Source organism: Molossus molossus, unplaced genomic scaffold (genome assembly GCF_014108415.1).
Source record: "Molossus molossus isolate mMolMol1 unplaced genomic scaffold, mMolMol1.p scaffold_m16_p_1, whole genome shotgun sequence".
NCBI lineage: Eukaryota > Metazoa > Chordata > Mammalia > Chiroptera > Molossidae > Molossus > Molossus molossus.
In genome coordinates this window covers 229,010,737-229,036,066 of record NW_023425344.1, presented here as the reverse complement: position 1 = coordinate 229,036,066, position 25,330 = coordinate 229,010,737, and the positions used below count along the sequence as shown (strand labels likewise).

Sequence of the window (25,330 nt, the reverse complement as noted above, 5' to 3'; positions counted from 1 at the left end):
ACACGAATACGTGGCTCTTATTCTGTGGAAGGAAAGGAAGGGATGTGGGGGAAGGGAGGGAGGGAGGGAGAAAGGAAGAGTGGGTGAGGAGGCCAACGAAGAGCATTATGAACCAAGGATTATAATTAATCAAATTCTGTGCATCTGAGATCCATTAATTATATATACACATTTTTTTCTTAAACCCAGATATTTCTTTAATTCAAAATGACCTTCCCCATGAGTAGTCTGAATCGCCTATTTTAATAAATGGGTTTTTATCACAACTGTGTGACTGAAATCGTGCATATGTGTATCCTTCAATAATAGACCCATTTTTCTGGACAGACACCCCAACACAGCTGAAGCCAGTGAATCGTAAGTTCCCGGAGATTCTCCTGCCTACCCTGGTGGCTTTCGGATGAGGAACTAGAGCTCCGAGAAGTTGCGACTTACTCAAAGTCACTAGTTGGAAGGTCAGGCTGTTTGGGGCTGGCTGGGGGGAGAGCACAGTGAGTTGGTGGCCTGCCTGGGAGAACGAGCTGACTCAGACGGCCCGCCGCCAGCTGCCACCACCACTGCCGGTGGTAGTTCCGTATGACCTGGTCTCCTCACTCATACTTTCCTAACACTCTCTTCTCCCCTTAGGAGCCCCTCGGGGACCCAGGACTGCAAAATGACCCAACAGCAAACTGGCTTAGTGAGAACCTGCCTCCCCTGTGCGCTGGAGCTCGGGCAAAAATCTGTAATTAAGCATCTTGTCGTTAGAAGGATTAGTCAAAACCAGGCTGATCCCGGACAACTGATGGGAATCTCGTTCCACACCAATTACGGCATGGAAAATAATGACGGGTAATTAGTGCCTTTCAATCGGGACTTTTACCCACGCTCTTCCAGGCTGCATCCATCATGATGAGGAGAGGCGCCGCCAAAGGAGGACGAGATGCCTGGGTGCCAGCCGTGCCCAGGAGGCCAGGAGGCCCCTGTGGATGCACAGCTGGCTCAGACCACCGCTCCGTGCAACTTAGAGCCCCACCCGGGGGGACCGGTCCTACCTTGGTCCTCTCTGTCGAGTGCCCTTCCGCAGGACCCAAAAGTACCTGGTGGCTCTCACTTCGGCCCACTCAGGGCTCTGAGCTCTGGGCTCTGAACGCCACAGAAGTGCCTAGAGGATGGGCAGCATCACACATCGGAACACGCCCCAAACCAGTGCTTCTCAACCTCCCTATTGCCGTTCCCCATGTTGTCTGTGGGCGTATCTGCATGTGGGCGGACCCGCCTAGAGACGGAGAGAGGAGCGGTGTCTCGGCTCCTAAGACCATTGGAAATATGTGTTTTCCGATGGGCTTAGACGACCCCTGTGAAAGGGTCCTTTGACCCCCACAGGTTGAGAACCACTGCAACACACCTCCAGCATCCTTCCTTTCAGTGGCTGTTGGAGAGCTGACCTCTGTGAATGTATCTAAACTCTTCCTGAAGCTGTTTCTATGCTCACCCTCCCCCAGGTACTGATGTGGCATAAGCATCCCACCTACTGTCATGGATCAGACTCGGCGTTTCCACACGGCATGAAATCCTCACAGTAGTCGTGGGGCTGGGCCTTGGAGCTTAGTGGATGCAGCTGGACGGCCAGAGTTTGAATTCCAGTTCTGTCCCTTACAAGTTATTTACCCTTCCTGTGTCTCAGTTTTCTCATCTGTAAAATGGGGTGATAGTTATCATATTCGTCTCATAGGGTGGTCTTGAGGATTAGTGAGTTGATACAGGAAAGAGCTTGGAACAGTGCCTGGCATACAGCAAGTGCTCAATAAATGTTAGCAGTTCCTCGCACCCCTTCTTGGTAATGAGGAGTCTCTAAAAAATTCAATCCCATAGCAAGCAAGACTGTCTTACTCCCTCTCTTCCATCATTCATCCATCTGTGAATCTACCCAGCCTCCCATTTAATCGTGTATTTGCATGTCTCTCTGCATACTGGGACTTCCACCGAGAAGGTCCCTTTCAGTGGTTCCAAAAATAATGGTGTCTTTAACAACAGATGATATACAGAGTCAACAAAATACAATAAGTATAGTTGAGACTATTATGAGCTCACCAAAAGCAATTTCTTTCTTCCTAGACATGAGAAATACTACATTTCCCAGTTTCCCTTTTGGTAAGCCACCGACTGTCCTGGCCAATGGAATGTGGGCTAAGTGATATAAGCCACTCCCCCTTTCTGGCCCATAGTCTCCATGGTACTCCTGCCCCTACTCCCTGTCTCCTCTCTCTTGCTCCATTCCGCTGGCCACGCAAGATCTGGGCAAAGGCTCCAGGGGACTCAAGCTGAGGATTCAGGCCAAGGATCCAGGAGGGGGCTCCAAGGCCCTGGGGGATGGCAGAGCCACACACTGGAAGGAATCCGGACCCCTGAACACCCTCACCAGAATGTTGGGTGGGCAAGATGTAAACTTCTGCTGTGTTGAGTCACTGAAACACTGGGGTTGTGTGTAATAATAGCTAGTGGCACCCACCCTAAATAAATAACCAAATAGCGCTGATTCAGGTAGTAAGGAGTGCTATGAAGGAAGAACAAGAACAATGGCAGATGAAGGAGTGTCCCAATGCTGTGGCCGGAGAAGGCTTCTCTGAGGATGGCAGCCAGAGGCGCCCAGACCAGCCCGGGACCTCCAAGGGTCTGCCCCTGTGGCCAGCTGGGAGATTACTAGTTCAGGACACAGCTGTTTCCCTCTTTAGATGCTCAGATTGTTCTGGGTTTTTTTGTTCATTTGTTTTTTGTTTTTGTTTTTTTTTAAAGCTCTTGTCAAGACCCAAACTATTTCTTCCCTTTGGAGCTTCCAGTATAGTTGACACAGCTCTCAGGACCTACGGCATGATTCTAGGCCCTCCGGATTGCTGGAGGTGGCTTCCTGCTCCCCACAAGCCCTCTCCTCAGCAGGATCAACATTGCCCTCCTTTGAGAAGAAGCCATCTGCTCTGTCTATTCCTCCTAAAGGAGAAGATAAGAACTGAGCACAGCCCTTCAGCTGAGTTCTGACCGGCGCAGAGCAGGATAGGATGGACACCTCCTTCATCCTAGGCTCTATACTTCTGTTGATGCAATCCAAGATGGAATCAGCATTTAAGGCACATGGTTCACACTGCCAGCTTCCACTCTGATCCTTGCTGATCACACACCTGAGTCTCTTTTATGTGTGCCATTGGTGGGCCTTACTGCCGCTTCGCCACGTGTGTTCCCACGGGGCAGCATTCAGACACAGTGAGGGGGACAACCCTCCCCTCCACCGCCTGGTCATGGCAGTGGCCCTTTCTGTGCGGCCTTATGCACAGCAGAGATGACACAAGAAGCTTGAGGTTCCCAGCATCCATTTCTCTTCCTGACTCAATTCTTCAGTCTTTGTGCTAATGAGCAACCAGGCAGATGACAAAGAGACATCTTAACGGGTGTGGACAGGTGGGAGCCTGTCACTACAGCCACCTGGGAACCTGCTTCTGACCTCTGTAATGTTGATGACAGTGTGATGATGAAGGCCTTACTCTATGCTGAGCACAGAACTAGACGCATTCCGTCATTGATTCCTTGCAACAACCTGTTCAAGTAGGTACTTCACCATTTTCCCCATTTTGCAGATAGGAAGCTGGGGGTCAGAGGGGCTAAATATCTTTACAGGGGTCACACACCCAGATGGTGCTACAGTGAGTTACAAAACAAAGGGGAACTTCCCGGCTGATTTGGCTCAGCAGTTAGAGCATCGGCCTGTGGACCAATGAGTCCCAGGTTTGATTCCAGCCAAGGGCATGTACCTCGGTTGCAGTTCGTCCCCAGCCCTGGTCAGGGTCGTGAGGGAGGCAACCAGTCGATGTGTCCCTCTCACATCAATGTTTCTCTCTCTCTCCCTGAAGATAAATAGAAAAATATCCTCGGATGAGGATTAAAACACAAAACAAAACAAAAAAAACAAAGGGGAACTGCTTGGCCGGTGTGGCTCAGTGGTTGAGCATCGACCCATGCACCAAGAGGTCGTCAGTTTGATTCCCAGTCAGGGCACATGCCCAGGTTGTGAGCCAAATCCCCAGTGGGGGGCATGCAGGAGGCGGCCAATCGATGTTCTCTCTCATCGTTGTTTCCATCTCTCTCTCTCTCCCTTCCTTTCTCTCTAAAAATCAATAAAGAAAAAAAATTTTTTAAAAACAAAGGGGAACTAAATTAGAATAGTCCTCTGCTCAAAACAGCCCAGCGCCCCAGCACACTCCCAGAGAGCAGGAATCCTCACTGCGGCTGGGAAGCCCTGGGGGCCTGGCCCTGCCACCTCCGTGAGGCTCTCCGCTGCCCGCTGTCCCCGTGGTCTCTGTGCCAGCCACACTGGCCTTGGAGCTGTTCCTTGACTGTGTGCCCCCACCTGGAGACCTCTGGCCATGAGATGAGGGCAGGGCTGTGTCGGCTTTCTCTTCTGCTGTTCTCCATCGTCTGGGACGCTTCCAGGCACACAACAGCTGCTCAATACATATTTGAGGAGGCCCGAGAGTTGGGTGGGATATGAGTCCCCAAGGCCAATTCCTAGTCAGGATGTGACAGTCCCAGGCCTGAGCCACAGGACAGGACCAGCATCAGAGCAAGGTGGTCAGGCCCGTGCTGAAGGACAGAGCTCAGAGACCCGAGTCCCACCGTCCCCACTGAGGGACCCTTAGGATCAACCAGTTCTCCTTGAACCCTGCTAATCCTGGTTTAAAGACTTTACAAAAGATGTATGGCTTTTACTTTCGTTTTATTTTTATTCTCACCTAAGGACATTTTTCCACTTTTGTTCAGATAGAGTGAAAGGGAGAGAGGGGGGAAGAGAGAGAGAGAGAAACACAGATGCAAGAGAAACACATTGATTAGTTGACACCCACACGACCCAACCAGGGCCGGGGACAAACTGCAACCGAGGTACGTGCCCTTAGTGGGAACCGAATCTGAGACTCTCTGGTCCACAGGCCGATGCTCTAACCGCTGAGCCAAACTGGCCGGGGCTCTTTTTTTTTTTTTTCAAAGCACCCAAAATTGTGAAATATGTTTGGAAGCAATTCATAGAGGCTAGAGTCTGAGTCCCACTTATCAAAATATCTGGTTTTGAAATGTTATAAAAGATGCTTTAACACAAGAATCAACGTAATTTATGAAAATCTGTGGAGAGCGGGGTTAGAGAAACAGAGCCAGAACCCCGACTCTGCATAAGTGAAAAGGGTACACCGCTGCCCCACCCCTCGGGAGAGGAGGCAGAAGAGGCCCTGCCCTGGCCGGTTTGGCTCAGCAATTGGAGCACTGGCCTGTGGACCAGAAAGTCCTGGGTTCGGTTCCCACTAGCGGCACGTACCAAAGAAGAAGAAGAAGAGGAGGAGGAGGAGGAGGAGGAGGAGGAGGAGGAGGAGGAAGAGGAGGAGGAGGAGAAGAAGAAGAAGAAGAAGAAGAAGAGAAGAAGAAGAAGAAGAAGAAGAAGAAGAAGAAGAAGAAGAAGAAGAAGAAGAAGAAGAAGAAGAAGAAGAAGAAGAAGGAGAAGAAGAAGGCCCAAGAAGAAGAAGAAGAAGAAGACGACGACGACGGCGGCCCAGGGCCCAGGAACACGGGTTCTGGGCCCAGACCACCTGGATTCGAATCCCACCCTTGTCACTTACTGGTTGTTCAACCAGTTGCTTAACCTCTCCGCACCTCAGTGTCTTCATCTGCGAAACCGGTCTGTGCAGTTGCCAGACCTCCCCGAATGTTACTGCGGCGGAAGGGCACAGTGGACGTGAAGCACGCCCCGCGGCAGTGCACAGTGTCCGTGCTCACTGAACGTGAGCTGTGGCCGCTATCCCTCAGCTCTCTTGGGTGCAGGTCCTTCCAGCCACAGCAAGGAGGGCTGACACTATGGGTCTCAGTCATCTCCTCCACAAACTGGATCTGAGGAGAAAATGTGGAAGAGGGGAGGCAGGGCTGGGGCGGTCCCCTGGGCTGTGGGCAGGCACCGGAGTCACCAGGCTTGCCCTTGGAAAGCTGTCACTGTCACGCCGACTTCTCCAGATGGAGCATTTTGACTATTGATCTGATAAATAAACAGCCCACTGGCTCGATCAAAATGTTATTTTGCATTTCAATGACTGCTCACTAATGCAACCTTCATCCTGCCAAGATGCTGCTGGCAATGACACCAGCCCGCCAGGGCCACCGGGTGAGAGGTGGAGCCACGCCTGAGCAGCCCCAAAGAGACTGGGGCCTCCTCCCCGGCGGTCAGAGCAGGCCTTGGGCGCGGGAGGAGGGTGAGTGGGGACTGGAGGGGCCGGCGCAGCTGTCCTGCCCTGTGGCTGCAGGTAAGCCAGAATGGACACACCTGACCCAGCCAGTGGCCCCTGGGACCTCAGAGTCAGGCCTCAGCTGCTGGGCTGGTCAGCGGATCCAGGAACAGCTACCCTACTTCTCTGGGTTGCTGTGAGGACACAGTGAGGAAAAAAGACATTAATGCTACTGTATCATTAAATGGGATGATAACATGAAATTTCCTTTCTTGTTAAGCACTTAGCTATGTGCAACGTGCTTGACACATATAAGCTTTTGGTTTTGTTTTGTTTTTTCATCCTCACACGAGGATATTTTCCCATTTATCTTTAGATAGAGGGGGAGGGAGAGGGAGAGAGAGAGACATGGATGTGAGAGGGACACATCAACTGGTTTGCCTCCCGCACGACCCTGCTCAGGGCTGGGGACTGAACTGCAACCAAGGTACGTGCCCTTGACCAGAATCAAACCCTTTGGTCCAGGGGCCGATGCTCTAACTGCTGAGCCAAACTGGCCAGGGCCCCTGTACGCTTTTTTAATCCTCATGATAACTCTGGATTTTTAGTCCTAGTTTACAGATGGGAAAATCTATTGAGGCATAAAGACGTTGAGTGTCACGGATCACACAGCGTCTCCGGTACGTTAAAGGGTAAAGTGTGGAACTCGAATTTATTCTGACACCCATGTCTGGGGGCCCAGCCACTCGGGGTTCCCCCACCACACGCTAAGATCAAGAACTGACTCTGGAGAAGTGTGGTGACTCCAAGTGGTTACGTCTTCCCGTCCAGGCCAGACTGGCCTTTAAAGGTGGCAGAAGAGAGCCGGCCTTTGTCCTCCGGGCGGGTCCAGGCTCGAAGGAGGAGCAGAAAAGGATGGCAGGTGCCGTAGACCAATGTGTGTCCACCTGAAGTGCTGAAACCTACCCCCCTTGTAACGGTATTGGGAGGTGCCTTCTGGAGGTGACGAGGCCGTAGGGGTGACGCCCTCGCGAATGGGACCAGCGCCCTTATGAAAGAGGCTCTGGAGAGCCCCTCGGCCCCTGCACCGTGTGAGGACACAGCGAGAAGACACTGTCTGTGAACCAGGAACTGGGCCCTCATCAGACTGAATCTGCTGGAGCCATGGCCTGGGACTTCCTAGACTCCAGAACTGTGAGAAACGTCTATTGTTTTTGTTTGTTTCTTTCTTTATTGATTTTAGAGAGAGACAGAAAGGGAGAGGGAGAGAGATAGAAACATCAATGAGAGAGAACATTGACTGGCCGCCTCTTGCATGCCCCACACTGGGGATCTGCCCCACAACCTGGGCAGGTGCCCTGGCTGGGAATCGAACCAATGACCTCTTGGTGCACGGGTCCATGTTCAGACACTGAGCCACACCGGCCAGGCGAATGTCTATTGTTTATAAGCCACCCAGCTTGTGGCATCTTGTAATGGTAGTCCGAACGGACCAAGACAGCAGGCCTGAACTGAAACCGGTCTCTGGACCACCACGGCCAGCCACCAGGGCCCAGAGGACAAAGGGGCGGGTGCACACAGTCTACTCAGTGAGACACTAGGCTGTCCAGAGATCTGCAAACCTGGGCGCAACTCGATGCAGGGGACAGATGGGGAGATGTCACTTAGAACCAGAAGAATTGCCAGGGCTCTGTCATGTGCATGCAGAGCTATGGGGGGGGGGGCTGTGAGCCCCAAATGGAGAAAGTTCAAAATGGATGGAATAGGAACGCCCCATATCAAGGGAACGGCAGCCACAGGTCCCGGGACCCCCTTTTGAAAAGGACTGTCCCCCCAAACTCTGTGTCTTGGTGAAATTGAGGATAAATTGTGGCTGTTTTTTTCTTGTCCTCATAACGTACTCACCTAATGTGCTTCTCTCTCACTCTGTCTGTCTCTCACACACATCTCCCAGCTCCCATTTCAAGGGTGGAATTGCAATTTCAGTTTATATCTCAGGTTTAAAAATAATAATAACCTGCCTTGGCTGGTTTGGTTCAGCGGTTAGAGCATCGGCCTGCGGTCCAGAGAGACCCGGGTTCGGTTCCCGCTAAGGGCACGTATCTCGGTTGCGATTTGTCCCCGGTCCTGGTTGGTTATGCGGGTGGCAGCCACTTGATGTGTCCCTTTCACATCGATGTTTCTCTCTCTCTCTCCCTCTCTCTCTCTCTCTCTCTCTCTCTCTCTCTCTCCCTCCCTCCCTCCCTCCCTCCCACTCTATCTGAACAAAAAAAATGGAAAAATGTCTTCAGGTGAGGATTAAATAAATAAATAATAATAATAACCAGCAGAAGGGTCTTCTGAGTTCTTATTATGCCTGGCCAAAAGAACCCAGCGACTAACCAATATGGCTTCTGCCCCAGCTCTGAGGCTGTGTGTCCTTGAGATAGTCACTTGCCCTGTCTGGCCCCAGTCATTCGACTTCCCTCTCTGGAAAATGGAGACAGGCCTTAGCCATGTGCCAGAGAGGCCTGAAGACACATGACAGGAGGTAACAGTGGGCCCTCTGGAAGGTACGGGAACGGCTGGTCCCGAGGTTAACCTGGGAAGCTGGGCACCAGTCACAAGCTTTTTGCTCATGCTGGTTTCACAGGTAACTCAAGGGTTAAAAATGAAATCACCTAAAGGAAAAAAAATCCACATTATGAAATGAAACCCTCCCTGTAATACAATGACCTGAGATCAATATAACATGTACAGACTGAGAATCCATACCCCCCTGGTCTCCCACCCTGTGTCTGCCAAGCCAAACGCCAGTCCTGCCCCCCACGACAGACCCCCTCCTCCAGCCCAGGCTCGGAGGAGCAGGGCTTCTCCACCACATCCACGCAGAGCTGCCTGCCCCGCTCAGCTCAGGTGAGGCTACAGGGGGAGGAGTAGCCACCCAAATCTGGGCTCTTCTGGTCCAGGTTCAAATCTTGGCCCTCCATGACCTACAGCAACTTATTGACCTCCTCTGGGCCTCAGTTTCTTCATCTCTAAACCAGTGATAACCCATCCTGGCTGGTGTTTCTCAGTGCATTGAGCATTGTCCCCTGCACCAGAAGGTCACTAGTTCATTCAATTCTCAGTCAGGGCACATGCCCGGGTTGCAGGCTTGATCCCCAGTAGTGGGTGTGCAGGAGGCAGCCAATCAATGTTTCTCTCTCTCCCTCTCCCTTCTTCTCTCTCTAAAAATCAATAAAAACATAGTTAAAAACAAAGAAAATGAAACAGTAATAACCCATCTTGCTACCTCATGGAGTTACTGCAAGGATCAAATTAGGATATTATGTTTCAAAAGCTTTGCAGAGCATCAGCCTCCTGCAGTGTTGTCACACCCTCCCCATCCTCACTCTGGCATCTCACAGCCCTGGATACTGAAGAGGAAGGGAACAAGTTCTTCGGAAAACAATCAGTCCCGTCAGGTAGGTGTCCATTCACAAATGAAACCAAAAGTGAACCCCGAGTTGATGAATGCTTACGTGTCTGTCCAGTCAACCAAGGTAAACGGTCTCACCCCCACTGTAAGGGTGGAGGAACCGAGGACAGAGGGTGTCCTCATTCAATGTCCCTTTGTAGGCTGAAGATAGGATTTGAACCCAGGTCCCTCCGACTTCTGAGTTTTGAGCTTGATCTCAACATTTCACAGCCTCTCAAGATCACAATTCCAAACAGAAATAGTTTTAAAAGGAAAAAGCAAACTACCTGGCCAGCATGCCTCCCAAGTTTCAAGGTCACACACTAAGAAAAGTCTGAAAAACTGTCCCAGGCCAAAGGAGATGAAAGAGACATGGCAACTAAACACTATGTGGGCTTGTGGTCCTGGAAGACAAAAGGGACATCAGTGGGAGAACGAATGAAATCTGAATAAAGTATGGGGTTCAGTTAACAGTAATGCACCGACCTCAGGGTCTTCGTTGTGACCGGTGAACCACAGTAAGGTAAGAAGTCAGCGATCGGGGAAAATGGACAGCGGTATATGGAACTGTCTGCACTGGCTTTGCAATTTTTCTGCAAATACAAACATAAATAAATGCAAACTGCTAATAAAAAGGTTTTTTAAAACTGGAAAAATTTTATTTTTATTTTTTAAATATATTTTCACTGATGTTTTAGAGAGAGAGGAAGGGAGAGAGAGAGAGAAACGTCGATGTGAGAGAGAGACATCGATCTGCTGCCTCCTGCATGTCCCCCACTGAGGATCGAGCCTGCAAGCCAGGCATGTGCCGTGACCAGGAATCGAACCGGGACCTCTCAGTCCATGGGATGGCTCCATCCACTGAGCCACACCTGCTGGACAAAACTGGAAAGAAGTTTAAAAGCTCCAACTTTGCTTCTTGAAGAGAAGAAGGTAAAGAGCCACGTGACACGTGCTGACCTGTCCTCAGGAGGCGTCTGCTTTCTGACTGCCAGCACCTCCTTGCTCTGCCTTAGCTCTACTCCTCTGCACACACAGGTGCTCCTCTGCCCACACAGGTGCTCCTCTGCACACACAGGTGCTCCTCTGCCCACACAGGTGCTCCTCTGCACACACAGGTGCACTGCCCGGGAGGCCCCCGCGCTCCACCCGCACTCATGATGGGCGGGGCCTTACCCGTCTAGGGCCACACAGAGGACTAAACCCTTCGGACAGTTACCTCACTCCTGTCATTTTAGTCTGAGATATTTCCTCAGAAACAAAAAGCCACATGCTTGAAATGTGACCTGTAATATTCAATTCAAACACACACGTGTCCACACACCCACAAGCGCACACATACTGCTGAAAACAACCTTAACGCTGGATGATAAGGTCATACCCACTGGGTTCAATTGTGGAATGGCTGAAATGTTGGGAATTGGAATAAAACGGAAAAACATGTTGGAAATAAAAGACAGTCTCTCCCATGGTCTGCAAAAACCTTTGCAACCCGCCCTGGCTACCTCCCAACGTCACCTCCCGCCCTTCCCCCGCGTTCCGGCACACCTGCCTCCTTGCCCTGCCCCACATATGCCAAGAGCATTACTAGCCCGGGGCCCTGGCACTGGCTACATATATACACAATATTAAAAGAGTATATATGATCAACTATGTGAATAAGCTGCCTAGGTGTTACAGAATCATAAAACAATGATTAGAAACAATTAAGTGGTATAACAATGTTGTTCTAACCTTTTTCAGTAACAATAAATCGTTTCTTACATATTCTTATAGAGGAAGAATAAATAAACTCTTTTGGAAAAACTGAAAAAAAAAATAAAAGAGTATATATGGAAGATAATGTGCAAAAATGAAAAGAAAGTGATATTTGGGGAATTTGTTGAACTTTTAAAAACATTTCCCAGATTATTTAATATTGTCACATGGTATGGAATTGTATAAAGAGATATGCCTTGACATCTATTCGACATCTATCTCTCCCACTCACTTAGGCAAGCCACGTAGCCTCTGCAAGCGGCAGGTGTTCTGTCTGTAAAAACCGATACCACGTCCCCTTATGCAGAGGGCGGCGCGAGGATGAGAGAGAAAGCGAGGGGACAGTGCTTAGCACAGACTTGCCATGTAGGGGTGGCCTCCATAACGGTCACTTCCCACCACAGTCTGTTCAGGTTTGTTTGCACTGTTTGTTTTTGTTTTGGACTAAACCCAAATGTCACTCCCTCTACAACTTTCCGGAGTTAGGGACTCCTGTTGAACTTAGAACTTGCCCACGCCACTTTTGGACACTAGAGGTCGATGGGGTCAGCCTCCCCCGCCAGCTCCTAGAAGGCAGGGTCCTTGTGTCGCTCACACCGGATCCTTGGAAGCCTGGCTTAGTGCTGGGCACAGGGCAGGCTCTCAGTGAGGCTGAATGAATGGATGGCTCGCAATGTAGGAGAAGGCAGGGGAGTGTAGAGGTAGAGTTTTCATAGAATTTTAGGGCTGGAAGAGATCAAAAGGCTCATTTAGTTCAATCCCCGTTTTACAGATGAAGACCTCAGGCTCAGGGAGAATAAGGACCTGGCCCGGGTCACTCAGCTAGCCAGGGCCAGGCACCTGGCTCCCAGCCCATCCGGCCATACCCCTGCACCTCTGGACCCCAGCCGGCAGCCCCGGGCTCTCCGGGGGAACGGACAGGCTGGGGAAGGAGAGGGTTACAGAGTATCTCCTAACCAGCGGCTGTGTTAATCAATCAACTCAATTAAATCTAAAATGCTTAAAAACAAGTAATAAACAAAAACAGCAGCAGAAAGTAATGACTAATAATCAAGTAAAATTGGATTATTTCTGTGCTGACTGGTTGGGGTGGGTAGGAAAGTGAGAAAGTTCACTGGAGCGAGGGAAGAGAGAAACAGCTCAGCAACTTGGGGACACTGGGGGCCTGGGAGGGGACGCTGGGGGCCTGGGAGGGGACATTGGGGGCCTGGGAGGGGACGCTGGGGGCCTGGGAGGGGACACTGGGGGTCTGGGAGGGGACGCTGGGGGTCTGGGAGGGGACGCTGGGGATCTAGGAGGGAACACTGGGGGCCTGGGAGGGGACGCTGGGGGCCTGGGAGGGGACGTTGGGGACCTGGGAGGGAACACTGGGGGCCTGAGAGGGGACGCTGGGGGCCTGGGAGGGAACACTGGGGGCCTGGGAGGGGACGCTGGGGGCCTGGGAGGGAACACTGGGGGTCTAGGAGGGGACGCTGGGGGTCTAGGAGGGGACGCTGGGGGTCTGGGAGGGGACGCTGGGGGCCTGGGAGGGGACGCTGGGGGTCTAGGAGGGGACGCTGGGGGCCTGGGAGGGGACGCTGGGGGCCTGGGAGGGGACGCTGGGGGTCTGGGAGGGGACGCTGGGGGCCTGGGAGGGAACGCTGGGGGTCTAGGAGGGGACGCTGGGGATCTAGGAGGGAACACTGGGGGCCTGGGAGGGGACGCTGGGGGTCTAGGAGGGGACGCTGGGGGCCTGGAAGGGGACACTGGGGGTCTAGGAGGGGACGCTGGGGGCCTGGGAGGGGACGCTGGGGGTCTAGGAGGGGACGCTGGGGGCCTGGGAGGACCCACAGGGGACAAATTTCAGGGTCCTCAAAAACACCCACTACCAAACACAAAACTATGTCCAGGCCCTGTTCTAAGTGCAACACACATATTAACTCATTTTATCTTCACAGCAACCCAAAGAGACCAGAGAACAATTATGATCCCATTTTACAAGTGGGGAAACTGAGGGCAAAGACATTTGGCCACACGACTGGGGTACAGCTAAGATTTATTCGAACTCCTGTTATCTAACACCAGGATTTTTCCCTTAAGGATATGCCGTTTGCTTCCCGGAAGGTGGGGTGCTCTGTGTGCCTGGGGACGAAACACATTTTCTCATATAAAAGCAGTTACTGCTCATTTATTTATGTAATTTCATTTACCACACATTTACTGATTTCTACACAACAGTGACCTTGCCCCCAAGCCCAGCAGCTCATGGCAGATACAAACAAGTGATACTTATAACCATGTGGCCAAAGTGATGATAGAGTCACACACACGTGTTCACAGGAGCCCTTGAAGCAGAGAAGCGGTGTCTAATCCTCCTTAGGACAAGGCGATCAGGGAAGACTTCCTGGAGGAGGACTCTGGGCTGTCTTCAAGGACAAGCAAGGTGTTAACCAGGCCAATAAAGGGAGCAGGTGTGGAATGGTTTCTCAGACAGCTGGGACCAGCATGTGCAAACCACAGAGGTGGCCAACAGCATACACATTCAAGAAAGTGCAGGTACCTTGGGACTTCTGGGACCAAAGGTGTGTGGCAGGGGCCGGGGCCAGGAAGATGTCAGGTGAGGGCCTGGCAGGAGATCCAGGTAGTGAGATGAACCAGGACCAGTTCTGGAAAATTCTTGGGTGCTAAGTTTAGGGGTTTGGACTGAAACCCCTGTGGGAGCAGCCGCAGCGATCCTGGAGCCTGTGTGGGGCTGGCTGGGAGGGTCCCCTTCACCTGACGCAAAGGCCCTGCAGTTAGAACCACCGCGGCCTTAGACTGGCAGGGCAGCCGCTTTCACTGTCCTCAACAAGGAAACTGAGGCCCCAAGAAGTAAAATGACGGTCACACAGCTGGCTTAGAATTCAACAGTTTGTTTCCCAGTCCTGCCCCTCCCCACACTTTTCCCATCTACCCTTTCTCTGCAATACAAACGCATTCGCAAAGCCAGCTATTTAAAGGAACCCCGCGGCTAATCCTTGTGTAAACGGAACATCTTTAAGCAAAGCTACTAATCACCCATAATCCAGCTGTTACATAATTCTGGGTTTTACAGACAGCACTGAGGCTGAGGGATTCTGGTCCCTACGAACTCTTCCGTGTAGGGAGAAGATGGGGTGGGGATAAAGAACTGTTGAGAAGGTGCAGCTTGCATGGGGAGGGGTGGTCGAACGAGCCAGGCCCCAGGCTTCCAGCAGTGGTCACATGGGGTACAGGGTACTTGGTGATGGGGAGCAGCGGGTGGGAGGAAGAAAGGGGCTAGGCCCTCTGGCTCCACGAGACTTAAATCACATCAGCCAACTTGTACCACTTCTTCCAAACACCAAGCAACAAAAAGGGAGGTAGCTTCATTCACAAGGGGAAACTGAGGTACTAGAAAGCATGAAGTCATAAGTCTATCTCTTTACCCCACTGGCACCCCCAATTCCCCCAAACAGCTTGGACTGCAAGTCACCCCTCTGTTCTAAAATGGTAGGGTCCATGGCCTATATTGGCCTGTGTGTCCCCAACACCTGGCACAGTGCCAAGTAAACAGCAGGTGCTCAATAAATGTGTTGACCAGGAATTAAAACGGGTTCACTTTACAGAAATTGAGTTCAGAACAGGGATAAAAAGAGAACCAAGATCTTGATCTAAAGCTGGCAAAGGGAAGGGAACAAAAATGCAAACTCACACACATTGAGCACCTCCTGTATGCCCGGCATCGCGCTAATCCTATTTAAGACAACACTATTTTTTTTAGGTAAATACAATTATATTTTACCTAATATTAGATCTTTTAAAATAGTATAATAATATAAGAACAATATTATTCTTCTATTCTGGTTGACCTAACTTGTACAGAGTGGATGAGTGATGTAGTCAAGTTTATCTAGCTAGTAATACTAATAATTGCTCATATTAACTGGGAGCTTACCATGTACCATGACATCATAGCATTCAGACCTCGCAAGAACCTTCTGAGGGCGGCACTGTTATTATCTGTAAGAAGCTTGGCAATGCCCCTAGGTTCTGATGCCACCCTCGCTCTACAGCACGCACAGCCAGTGGCCCCTCCCCGCCCCCCACGCCCCACAGGGGCCTGACAGGGAGAGGCAGATGGAGGCCACCTGAAGCACCTGACAGCAGCCAGGGACTCCACTCACTCTCACAGAGCTGCTGAATGGGAGGAGGCGCTGCACACAGCTGCCTGGGAGGCTTCCATTCTGCTTTGAGGATGCGTAGGTGTAAGTAGATGAAATGATAGCACATGGGTGACCCAAGTGAGGAGCCGGACCATAAAAACCCAAGTGCCTCTTGTTCAGCTTTGAGCTGGTCCCTCTCTTTTCAGGCAGGGCACGGGATTCCGTGGAAAGACCCTGGGATTTAAAGCCAGACCAGTGACCATTTGGGTCCTGGCCCTGCCACCCACAAACGAGTACTTAACAGTCTGAACCGCAATTTCTCCATCTGTAGAATGGGACACCCAGTCTGCCCTTGCGGGCTTCTTGGAGGGATGGAGAAGCTGTGCGTGAAGGTGAATAGAAAGTCTATGCAAAGATACCAGAAGCACAGAAAACTTGGCTACTCTGGAGGGTCTGTCTAGGGGATCAAGGATTCGGGAAGAAAGAATAACACAGTCATTGCGTACACTCTGGTGCTGTCGGACTTTTTATTAGACATGAATATTACTTCTTTTAAAACTGAAAAATGAAAAAGTATACATACAGGCACTCAGGAAATGACAGGTCATACAATAATAAGTCCCCTTAAAAGTCTGCTTCATTCCTGTGGACAGGATAAAACCACTAGAAATGCATCCCCTTGGTGATGTAGAGTACAGCTTACATCCAGGGTCTACACAGAAAGCACCCCTTCTTCATTCCCTCAGCCTCCACCATCTCCTGGCCCCATCCCCCCAAAACTCACTCCCCAAAGGAGCCCCCTCAGCTTGTTTGGCTAATGTATTCGCAAACCAAATTAGGGGCCCTGGCTCCCTGGGTGGTCCCCAGGCCAGTAGGTAGATGCAGGGAATGAGATACCATCTAGTGCTCAAATCCGATTAGGTCCCACCCACCCCTCCACCCCCATGCAAAAGCCCACTTTCTAATCAATTTTACAAAGGGCCCTCTGCAGATATACACTAATGGTATTGAGCTGAGATCTTTAAACCAAGTCTGCAAGAAGCCTGCAGAGATAAAGCATACATACTGTATTAAGAGGAAGCCTGTCGCCAGAGTGTCCCTCTCCTCAGAGAGAGAGGAACGGAGCGCAGGGTGAGTGTCCACTGGACAAATGCCATCCCTACCTCAGGAACACCAGCCTCAACTTCCCCTTCCTCTTCAAACTGAATCCCCACCCAACTCCTTCCCCTTAAGGTTCCTTGTCACCTTTCTTCACTGAGGGTCCGAGAAGTGATCCAGTGATTGGAATGCGATTCTTTCTCCTCTAATCCTTGGTCCCCTAGACAGACTCCCCAAAGTAACCAAATTTTTTTGTGTGACTCATGTAATTTTTTCACAGATTTTCCGTGTGCAGTCATGCACAGCTTACTTAATCCCTCCCAGAATCCTGCAAGGGAAGCCTGGATGTCCCATTTACAGATGGAGCAATTGAGGCTCAGAGCGGTTAAGTGCCGGCTGGGGGGTGGTTTGACACCTGGCTCTGCCTCTGGTACCTGCAGGCTGTAACCTCCCCGGGCCCAGGTCACACAACTGGAAGATGAGAGTGACAGCAATGGGACCCGTCTCGAAGGGTTACGGTGTGGGTACTGGGTTCGGAGCATTGTCCGGTTAGAGCTATGCTTCATCAACGTTAGCTCTTACTTCTCTCTCTACGCTGCCATTCACACCAACATTTTTGGTCATTCTGCAAATATCTGATGACTTCACACCTTTTCTCCTGAATGTCTTTTCCCTCTTTCTTCATAGAAAACCCTGCCCTGGCCCTCACTCTCCTTGATTCTCCTCCAGCACTTGCTCATTGGACAGAGATTGACGGAGTGCCCGGGGTGCTGGTTGCTCTGTAGTTCTGGTGCTCTGGGCATCATTTATCAGTTAAGTCCCTCGAGGACAGGGACTGTCTTATTCATCTTTGTGCCCTCCTGAAAGGTACCTAATAAATTTTTGTGGAATGAACAAAGGAATGAATCAATGGAGCCAGATGACCCGCGGCAACGGCAGGCCTGGTTTGGGCACCCTTTTTGGGTCAAGGCCTGATGGCCCCTCCAACCTGCCTGGTGACTCAGGTCGGGGTCTGGTCTGAGATGTAAGTGACTGCAGCCTGGCACCCTGTCCTCCCAGACTGCCGGTGTATGTGTGCCCTGCATGCTGTGTGCTGTCACAGGGCCGGGTAGCCAGGACCTGCAGTCTCAGCATCAACAGTCACCCTCCAGGGGTGGCACCAGAGGAATTCACAGGCAGCTTGGCACAAGCAGATCTGGCAGAGAGGATCCGTCCTGTTTGGGGGAAGTAGCAAACTGGCTGCCCAGCCTCCAATGCCAACACCTCTGTGCCCTGTGCCAAGGTCATCAGGTATGGTACCCATGCCCGCCTGGAGGCACCCAGACCCACTCCTGCCCCCATCAATGCTCAGCAACAAGGGCTTCAGGCTGAGTGTGAACCAGGCTGCACGTCCTTGCAGGACCCCATGTGCATGAACAGCCTGTGTGGCCTGAAGCTCCCAAACCCTCTGGTCTAAAAAAACACGTGGGAAAACGAGAACTCCAGCACTGAGGGGTGGGTGGCTCTGCCCCACGCAGGCTCTTGGGCCCTCAAACACGGAGGGGGGCAGCCCCCTATCCCCACCCTTTTCCCAACTCCGGAATCATGGGCTCCTGGGTCACACTGCATTCCAGCTTGAGACAGCCCATGCGTCTAGGTTTATGTCCTAGCTTCACAATGCGGTGAGAGTTACTAGTTCTTGGCGAGGGCTTCTCCCAGCACAGTCTGGGGGCCGGCAGCGTCAGTACCACCAGAGAGTTTATTAAATTTAGATGCCCGGGCTCTGCTCCAGACCTGCCACACCAGAATCTCTGGGCTTCAACCTGCACTACAGCATGCTTCCCACATGACTGTTACTCGATGGAAGTTTGAGAACCACTGCTCTGCCAGCCATGTAGTAAATATCGGGAAAGCTCTTTGCAAGCAGAAAATGCGCTCTGATGCTTGGGCCACTGGCGCATCAGTTTACCGTTTGAAGCATGCCTCTCTCAGCCGATTCTCCCGACAGCCCCTGGAGGCAGGCAGGGCAAAGGTTCATTCATTTGCTCAGTTAGGGAGCCAGCAATTATCTCCTGTGTGGAGTTGCTAGGTGCCAGGCACTGTCCCAGGTGCTGGAGACGCCACTGTGGTGAGCAAAGCTATCCCGGACCTCAGGAAGTAGGTCCGGACAGACTACATGCCGGCAGGCACTGGAGTACACGACAGGACACTCCCTACTCCCTTACGCGGCTTTGTCATCAAGCATCAAGGGCTTCCTAACACTAGATCACATGCAAGAAGAGTGGGGCACCATTTTAACTAAGAGGGCATTCGAGTCTTGAATGAAGGGAGGGAGGGAGCTAAATGGGCATCTGGAGAGTTAAGGGAGAGGCACTCCAGGAGACAGAATAAGGCTCAAAAGCCCTTTTACAGATTAAGTTGACGAAACATCAGTGAAGAGTCCGGAGCCTTGCCCAGCCTCACAGTGCCAGGCCCGCAGGCCACACCAGTGGGCTCCCCGAGAGCCTGGCGTCTCCAGCCCACACCCCTCCTCTGCCCGCTCCTTCCCTACCCCGTAGCCTTCAGGGCTGGAATAGGGTCGGTCTGTCCATGTAGCTCTATACACAGAGCCTCTGGCCTGTGAATTTGCCCCAAAACTTTCATGTTGGAAATCTGCAAAATATTCTTAATCTACACACATAAAAAAGCAAACTAAAAAAAAAAAAGGTTAACATTCAATTAAATGTCCATAAAGCATAACATGTCAACTTGCTTCGTTTAGGATGTATTCATAGACATTTCATCACATCTGAAAACATTGGTAGGTTCGATTTTCTTAATAAGAGTTTCTTTGTTGCCTTGATTTCCAAGAAGTCAGAGCCTATTTTAAACTCGGTGTATTATTCACATCCAAACATTCCAAATAGTTTTTAATACTTCCAACTAAGTGTTACGACGAAGATTATTTAACGGGGCGAACACTAACATACGCGCTGCGGTGCGGGTTGGCGGGGATCTTGGCGCGGCCTTGGCTGGAGCGTGCACGGCCCTGCGGGAGGCTACGCGAGCGGAAGCAGGGACCGCGGCTCCAAACCAGGCTCAGCCCAGTGCCCAGGATCGGGGCTCCTGGAGCTCGGGCAGGAAGTGGCCATGCAGCCCAAGAGCCAGTGCTGTGGGCAGAATGAGGAGCTGCCCGGCGAGGCGGATGTGTGAGGCAGGGCGCAGGCGTTCCGCCCACTCCACCTGCGTGCCCAGGAGCAGGCCGGCCCTGCAGAGACCATCTACCACAGGGGAAGGGCCTGCCTCCTGGACAGCTGCTCCCAGGCAGGGAAGGAGCACAGGAGAGAGGAAATCAGAGTGGGGTATCCCTGCAGAGGTCTCCCAGTGACCCTGACATGAGGGTGGTTCACCTGCCTGAGCACAGCAGGCCCTTGGAGACTGTCGACGTTGTCCATTTCCCTGTCTGAGCTGTGTGTGGACACTGGACAATGCCTCGCCGCAGGGTCACCGGGAGAAACCGCCAGGCACGCGCTACCCTCTTCTGAGCACCCCACGAACCCGGTCCAAGGAGAAGCTCCCGGACTACCTCACAAGGAAACCTATCCTCTGGGCACTGAGCCCTCTTGCAAATATATTAATATTATTAGTATTCAAAAAAATATGTGTCTGATTACTGCACCTCATTTATCATCTCTGGGTTAGTGACTAACTTGGCCGACAAACTAGTTCATAGGCTTGGTTTCAAATGACTTTGTCTCTTAGGGGAAAAAAGTCAAAATCATCATTAAGGATGTTCAGGAGGCTGGGATGGAGCCAGAGAAGACTCTGAGCACAGTGCTGTGAGGGGAGCGGAGGGGGTACTGGGGGGGAGAAGGGGGAGGAGAAGACAGGAGAAGAGGAAAGGGAAGGGGTAGGAGAGACCAGGGGAGGAGAGGGAAGAGGAAGAGTGAAAAAGATGAGGAGACGGAGGGAAGATGGCGCGAGGAGGGGAGGTGGCGGGAGGAGGGGAGGTGGTGGGAGGAGGGGGAGTGGGAAGGAAAAGAGATGGGGAGAGGAAGAGTGAGAGAGGAGAAAGGGAGGCACAGAAAAAAGGAGAGGGGGAGGAGAGGAGGAGGAGGAGAGGGGACGGAGGCTGGGACAGTTTCCTGGGGCCTCTCCTGAGAGGGTGCAGTTCTGATGAAGGTGAAAGATTTGGGGCATTTACTGAAAGATGGTACCTAGCAGTCTGGCCCTGCATTCCTTTACTGATAATATTTATTGGGCACTTCAGTGTTCTGGACATGGTCTGACAGTGAAAATAAGGTCCTTGACCTCAGGCAGTTTTCATTCTAGTGGGAGAGACAGGTGATTAACAAGGATATCATATCTAATCATATCATCATATATTATGTCCTATCACTTCATCACATCATGTTATATATTACTATAATGTAATGGAATATAAATAGTTTAAAGTACTATGTGATGCAGGAACACATTAGGGTGACAGGTACGCGCACACGCGTGGGCACATTGCTCATGGGCACCCCTGTGGCAGCGGCTGGGCCCCTGATGCGCACCGGCTGCTGCAGACACACAGTCACCCAGGGCTGCACACACTACTCTTCCTCTACGGAACTCCCTCATGCAAAATTGGATGCGGTGACCTTGGTCCCTTGCTCACTTACAGACAGGCAGACAGCATGCCAGGTATTTGAGAGCACCCAGACTTGTCCAAGTCACATCAATTACTGGCCCAGAAGTCCTGCTCCCTAGCTGCAGAGTCTCGCCGCCTATCATCACCTCCTGTCCAGTGCTCTCTCAGGGACCACTCCGGGGGACCCGGCCATTCGTGCACCAAGTGAAACCCAGAGCTGGGCAGGGTCTCTCTGTCACCAGCAAGGAGGAGGGTGGCCCAGGACATACTAAGCTGACATTCCTTTGCTTTCCCTCTGGAACGTGAGCACATTTTACAAACATTCAAACTCCCTCTCCCCTGACTGGCTTCCTCCGGTTCCCTAATCTCGCCCACGTTCTCTTTCCCATCAAAAGGCACCTTGTCAGGTAAGGGCTTTCAGATAAACTGTTCGATTTCAAACCACGTGCCTGGTGTGGCCTCTACTTCCTTTGCTCCAAAAGGTTACCCAGCCACACAATGGGAATCAGGGTGGTAGGGTGGTAACGGGCGTGGGTTCAAACCCTGACTTCTCACTTGCTAGGTCACGGGAACTCTCTGTGCCTATTTCTTGACTGAAACGCCAGCTCCCAAATCAAAGGGTGGTTGGGAAGATCAGACAAGATGATGCGTACAAAGAGCGGAGCACCGAGGCAGGGCCACCTGAGTAAGCACCAATGAACGCAGCCTGAGGCCTCTGCAAAAGTTCTCTCTCGAGTCCTTTCACCTTTGGGTGCGGTGTGACCATGACAGCGCACGGAGACTGTGGCCTGCGCAGCGGTCCCGGTCAGGGACAGACCCCTGCTGCGGCCTGCGCAGCGGACCCGGTCAGGGACAGACCCCTGCTGCGGCCTGCGCAGCGGACCCGGTCAGGGACAGACCCTGCTGCGGCCTGCGCAGCGGACCCGGTCAGGGACAGACCCCTGCTGCGGCCTGCGCAGCGGACCCGGTCAGGGACAGACCCCTGCTGCGGCCTGCGCAGCGGTCCCGGTCAGGGACAGACCCCTGCTGCGGCCTGCGCAGTGGTCCCGGTCAGGGACAGACCCCTGCTGCAGCCTGCTCAGCACCGCATACAGCAGGGAGCAGAGGCCCAAGAAGCCAAAATCAAGTATTTTCAGGGATGGAGGTTGTGGCAGAGGAAGTTCTGAGGACCAGTGAGGTCTCCTTTGCCGTGTCCAGGGCAATGTCCCCATGTATGGTCCATAGAATCCAGTCCCACGGGATTTTAACAAGTACCTTGTCCCTTCCCCACCCCCCTCTGCCAAAAAAAAAAAAAAGAGAGAAAGAAAAAGAAAAAGTGCCATTGTCAAAAAATAAGGAAAACAATTGGGTGAACAAGTCAAATAGGTTTTTGTTTTTTTTTCCTTTATTGATTTTACAGAGAGAGGAAGGGAGAGGGAGAAGGAGATAGAAACATCAGTGAGAGAGAACATCGATTGGCTGCCTCCATCATGCCGCTCACTGGGGATCGGGCCCACAGCCTGGGCATGTGCCCTGACCGGGAATTGAACCAGCGACCTCTTGGTGCAACCACTGCTCAACCACAGCCACACTGGCCAAACTCAAATAGGTTTATTTACTGCAGAACTTCTCCGAACCCTTAATACACTAACACACACTGGAAGGTCTGTAGTAACACACACTGAAACAGAGCTGTGGTATACAGAATCTCCCAAATTCATTTGACCACTGTGATGGTTAATTTTATGTGTCAACTTGACAGAATCAAGTGCCCAGATATTGGGTCAAACATTGTTCTGGCTGTTTCTGAGATTAACAAGGATATCATATCAAATCATTTAAATAGCAGATTGCCCTCCCTAATGTGGGTGGGCCTCATCCAATCAGTTGAAGGCCTGCATAGAACACAAAGTTTAACCCTTTCCCAAGTAACAGGATTTCTCCTGCCTGGCTGCTTTCAAACTGGGACATCAGCTTTCTCCTGCCTTTGGACTCAAACTGAAACATCAGCTCTTTCTGGGTCTCAAGCCTGCTGGCCTTTGGACTGGAATCAAACTATACGACCAGTATCTGGTTCTCAGGCCTTTGGACTTGCTAACTCACCCTGTAGATCTTAGAACTTGTCTATAGTCATAATTGCATGAGTCAGTTCATTAAAATCTCTCTCTTTTTTTAAATCCTCACCCAAGGATATTTTTACATTTATCTTCAGACAGAGTGAGAGGGAGGGAGAGAGAGAGAGAGAAAGAGAGAGAGAGAAACATTGATGTGAGAAAGAGACATTGATTGGTTGCCATCTGCATGACCCCAACCGGGGCCGGAGACGAACCCCACTAGGGCCAAGGATGAACTCCACCTGAGGCACGTGCCCTTGGCCGGAATCAAACCCGGGACTCTTTGGTCTGCAGGCTGACGCTCTAAGCGCTGAACCAAACTGGCCAGCGCTAAAATCTCTTTATATATGAAAATATGTGCGTGGGAGGTATACACATACAGACAGACATATGCACACACCTCATTTGTGCTGTCTCTCCAGAGAACCCTGACGAATACAGCACCGAATACTTGCCCCCAACAGCATCTTGCAGTCAGTCATTAAGTTCTATAACGGCTTCAAGGAGTGCTGCAGCTGAGGGTCAGAATCTAAGAGGACCGTCAGCCTCTGCCCTGGGGCTCCCTGCAGCCTACACCTGGGGTGCCTCTGAAGGAATGCATCACTGTGGGCCCCTTCACGTGATCGCTTTAATCCGAAGCCTTCAGGCCCCGGGATTAAGAAGGCATGCTCTTTCGTGAATGACAATCCCCAGTCTGCTCAGACGGCCCCTTCCTGCCCCCGTCTCTGACACAAGGAGTTCGGTGCCTTTCTCCTCTCCGTACTCCCATGTGGGTACCTCGGGCTGAGCCGGCCTCAGCAGTGGCGGGCCCTGAGCTGCATTCATGACAAAGGGTAACAGGATCCTTTCTTCTCCAACACGCAACTCCCCGCAGGAGGCCAGACCTCAGAGCAGACGGTGGCTCTCTCTGAGGCGCTCAGTCAAAGCAGACGAAATCCGCCATCTCTGTGACTTGGAACTGGCTGCCCCAGGGGCGCGAGGAGCAGAGCTTCATGGAGGCGACGGACCCATCTCCCAGGAGCCTCCGCTCGGTGGGCAGGATGTGGGGACCTTGTTCCCGTGTCTGCACTTTCTGTCCGCAGGTTCCCTGCAGACCTGTGCTCCAGCTTGAGCAGGACAGCTGGTGTCTGGGTTCCAGGCCAGTGATCCCCTATTCCCCAATCCACAGGCCGAAGCCCATGCCACCACCACCGAATCTGGGAACCCAGACAAGGTTGACTATTTGGTCAAGTGAGAACATTAAAAAAAAAGAATCTCGTATAATCATCATTTCATAAAAGCAAAACCATTTTCACACCCCAAATGGGGAAGGCCCCAGTCTCAGAGTAAAGGACAACCTTCCACGTGAACGAGGGCTTTGGGCAGGCTCGCGGCACCCCCCCGACTTCCCCCATTTTGTTCTAGCTTCTAACCTTCAGATCCACATTTGGGGTCTGTCTGCCACCATTCAGACTTCACCCCCACGCTCTCCCTTTCTCCCCAGATTACATTTTTCACTATTTTCTTTTCTTATATTCCTCACCTAAGGGTATGTGTGGTGTTTTTTTGTTTGTTTGTTTTGGTGTTTTTAATCCTTACCTGAGGATATTTTTCTATTTATCTTCAGATAGAGTGGGAGGGAGGTAGAGGGAAAGAAAGGGAGAAAGACACATCAATGTGACTGGTTGCCTCCCCTACTGACCCCAACCAGGGCGGGGGACGAACTGCACCTGAGGTACATGCCCTTGGCTGGAATTGAACCTATGACTCATTGGTCTGTGGGCCGATGCTCTACCACTGAGCCAAACCGGCCAGAGTGGGTGTGGGTGTTTTTTTGTTTTGTTTTATTGGTTTTGTATTCTTTTTTTTTTATCCTCACCCGAGGACATTTTTTTCATTTTTTGTTCAGGTAGAGTAGGAGAGACAGGAACAGAGAGAGAGAGAAACATCGATGTGAAAAGAACACATCGAGTGGTTGCCACCCGCACAACCGACCA

General features: G+C 51.6%; 1 protein-coding gene across 3 annotated transcripts in view; it reads right to left on the bottom strand.

The window, feature by feature from the left end:
- The window catches only part of ESRRB (estrogen related receptor beta), a 105,007-nt gene that overhangs the window by 59,427 nt on the left and 20,250 nt on the right, over nt 1-25,330 (bottom strand). The window contains exon 1 of one of the 3 annotated variants that reach the window (XM_036280987.1): nt 10,156-10,192. The exons of the other annotated variants lie outside the window; for them this stretch is intronic. The gene's annotated coding sequence lies outside the window, so the exon portion shown is untranslated. Of the gene's footprint in view, nt 1-10,155; nt 10,193-25,330 lie in introns of those variants that run through there. 3 annotated transcript variants of the gene reach the window in all.